The sequence below is a fragment of the Euwallacea similis genome, chromosome 30 (genome assembly GCF_039881205.1).
Source record: "Euwallacea similis isolate ESF13 chromosome 30, ESF131.1, whole genome shotgun sequence".
In the NCBI taxonomy this organism is placed as follows: domain Eukaryota; kingdom Metazoa; phylum Arthropoda; class Insecta; order Coleoptera; family Curculionidae; genus Euwallacea; species Euwallacea similis.
Window position 1 is genome coordinate 863,901 of NC_089638.1, and position 4,038 is coordinate 867,938.

Here is a 4,038-nt window from a genome sequence, read left to right on the forward strand (position 1 = left end):
ATGCAATTGATGCGTTCTTCGGCGGTAAAGCACGAGTGTAAGTCAGGTAGCTGCGGTGCCTGAGGGCTCTATACCCCCTCCAGTCCTTCATGTATGTGCGAGAGGAAAGCTAGAGACGATATGACCAGATGCAGTTGCTGGGTACGGAGTTTTGGCGAAAGTGCTGGAAGCCAGCAACTGGAGGCTATTGTTCACTTATGTTTAAAGGGCGTCGCGGAAACAATGATACAAATGAATGTTAACTTTCCTTTTTGGCGATTAAAAGCGATTTGGCCAGGTGTGATGTTCATTATCATAGCCGACACACGTTTACCTTTCTAAAGGTAAAGATGTAGTGAAGCATCACACCTCAACGTCCACCTCGCCGGGAATTGAGCATTGCCGTTGATTAAGATAGTGAAGAAGTTTGCCTCGCAGTTTACCGCAATTCATTTGTCTAGTTTCTTACAAACAAAGAGATGGTAAATATGTTCTCTGGTTCAGGTAGTGATTGTGCCTCGCCAAGCAGCTTGATATAGTGGCTATTGGTGACAAATAGAGATCGAAGGTGGAATGTGCATCTTATAAATCAACAGTGTACTAGACGTGATGAATTCTGTCATTTATATCAGTAACTTAAAGGATATTCTGAATATTAAAAAATTACCCAGCCTATATTTAATAACATCTTGCAGCTTATTGAACCAAGAATCGAAAGACGACAATATGCCCACTTTCATAAGCAGCCCATCGGCGCGGAAGAAAAATTAGAAGTAACACTAGGTCGGAAGCAAGAAAGAATCTTTAATTAAAAAGAATATCCTCGCTAAAAAAACTGATTGTAAAATTTTAAAGTAAAATGTATCATTTTACATGCAGGTACAGCAGTTTACAATAATAATATTAATAAACCACATTCTAGAAGTAAAATAGATATAAAGTAAAACTTGTAAGTGCTAAATATTCGTTAGGTAAATTTGCTTTCCTTTAAAGCGAGGATATAATAATTACTTGAGCAACATGGGGTACTGCTGATTAAACACAACGTGCACTGTTGCCGTATTGAGGGAGTGGGGGGTTGAAAGAACCAATCACAGAGTAAGTTTCAAGCACCTCGCAACTGAAAAACAAATATTTTGTTTCTCATTTTACGGCGATATGAGGGGTGAGGTGCGATGTTTAAGATAAAAATACAGTGAAGCATCGCACCTCACCGACCACCTTGACGTTCACCTCGCCATCCGGAGATGGTAAATCAAAATAATAGAATCATGAGTGCCAACAAACTGAAGTTTTTCACGAAGAATCGCACCTCGCCCCTCACATCGCCGTAAAATGAAGAAAAACATATTTTATTTTTCAGTAACGAAGTGCTTGATTGAAACTTGCTTTGTGATTGGTTCTCTCACCTGTCCGCGCCCTCTATATAGCAACAGTGCACGTTGCGTTTAATTAGCAGTACCCCATATGTTCGATCCGATGGAAGGACTTAATGTACGTTGAGGATAGAGGAATGGAATGTGTGGTGCTGCTTGAGGAACCAAACCAAATTTAATATAAACAAAGCGTAATTAACAATAGCTACCATATCAAGATATTTAGCGAATCACTATCACCATTTGAATCAGATAAAAATTTTTTCTGCTCCTTTGTTCGTAAGAAACTAGACAAATGAATTACGACAAACGACGATGCAAACTTCTTCACTATATTAGTCAGCGGCGATATTCAATTTTTGGTGAGGTGAATGGTGAGGTGAACATCGAAGTGCCCGGTGAGGTGCGATGCTTCATTATATTTTTACCTTTGAGCATCGAACCTCTCTACTCACATCGCCGTAAAATAAGGAAGACATTTTTTTTTTCCAGCGGCGAAGTACTTGAAACATGTTCTGTGATTGGTCTTTTGGCCCGCATCCTCCATATAGCAACAGTGTATGTTGTATTTAATCAGCAGTATCTCATATGTTCGGTCCGATAGAAGAACCAAATATACATTGAGGGTAGAGGAACGGAAGGTTTGATGCTGCTTGAGGAACCAGACTAAACTTAACATAAATAAAGCATAATTAATAATTCTCTCAAGCTAGCTGACCTTGAAATAAAGTTGTATGATCCCAGTCTAGACTAGTAAAGATAAAAGGTAGTTTGGACAAACTGGATGATACTGGAGTTGGAGTTTCGAATGATGAAGTTTACAATCAAGATGATTTTCATGACATTGGTCAAAAAGGCACACAACTATATCACGGTCATGTTGATGATAAAATGACGTTACCATCGACTAACATCAAGTGTTGGTCAAACTTTTGGTAATAATCGTTCGTTGAGAAATGATTTGAGATGATGAAAATGGCGTTCTCAAACAGAGATCATAGACAAAACCTTGTTGGAGCTGGAAAAAGTAAAACTGAAAATGAAGAAAACGAAAAAAGCATTAAATAATGTGGATAAAAATGATGAAGACGTATTCTTTATATCTCTTGCCCTATGTTAAAAAATTATTGCCTGAAGACGAATTGTTGTTTAGAATAAGAGTTCAGCAGTTGTTCATGAAATTGTTCATGGACGAAATAGGCACCAAACTGTCCAACAACAAATAACAATGACTGGTGATACATCTTATGTAGATATGCAATTAGAAGATTTTAAACTTTAAAATATGTATGTAGATAAAATTAACAAAATTAACTGTATCTTTCTTGTTACCTGAGTGTTGCTACTAATTTTTCTTCCACGCTGATGTACTGCTTATGTAAATTGACATATTATTGTCCTTCGATTCTTGACTCAATAAGCTGTAAGATGTAATTAAATATACACTGAGTAATACTTAAGTTTTCATAATATCGATTAGGATATCCTTTAAGTTGCTGATATAAATGAAAGAATTCACCAAGTACTTTGTTGATTTACTGGGTGCACATTCCTCCTTTGATCTCCCTTTGCCGTCAATTGCCATCATATCAAACTATTTGGCAAGTCACCATCACTATCTGCATCAGACAACATTTTTACTATTTTTCTGTTCATAAGAAACTAGACAAATGCAGTATAATAAACGGCGATGCAAATTTCTTCATTATGTTAATCAGAGGCGATGTTTAATCCTTGGCGAGGTGCGATGCTTCATTATGTTTTTACCCTAATTGATCTTTCTTGAAATGGATGCAGGAATATTTTAGGTGGACATGTCACGGACATTTAGAACGTTGTACCCCTTTCTATAGAATAGGAGAGCCCTTATTATTAGGTTTATTTATCTTTTACATAATGAAATTTGATTCAATTTTATATTTAAGTGTAATGCTTTTAGAACATAAAATTCACTTCAAACTGAGGAAATTACATGTGCAACATGGCCAGTCAATTCACTGGATCCGAACCCCATTGAAAATTTATATAATATTGTTTCCAGGAAGATCCCATGAGTCGAATAAAACTTATATAAATGGCACAGCTTAAATCAACTACCGAAGTTCCTTAAGAATGATAAAAATGAAGAATAGTAATAACTTACTCTTAGGTTATGTGTCAGTCAAAATTAATATTTTACTATTAGAATTGGTATGAGTTGGTATGTTTTTGCAAAAAGAAATTCTCTCAAATTAAATATTTTCAAGGTTCAAACGTAAAGTAAATCCTCAAGTAAAGACTGATTACATCTCCTTTGAGATTTCTTGATTTTTATTAATGGTGTCAGTGACATTTCGAGAAATTGATTTCGTAAGTAGAGAGTATGACCATCTAGTTTGAAATGAAAGGAAGCTTCTGCCCATCTTCATCTCATGCCATTCTTTTTATGATGCTCTATAGATTATTTAAAAACCATTCAAGCAAGCACCAAGGCAGAAAATATAGAACTTCGAAGTAATGTTACCTGGGCCTGCTATTTAGCAGGAAAATTGAAGAATCAAGTCTGAATTATTCAATAACTGGACTATAAATACCTACTCACTCACGATAGTTAACAGAAAATAAAGAACAAGTAAGTTCTAAAGTAACAGAATCTCCTGGGAAAACTCGTTAATTCCAATTAAATAATTTACCATTTATCACA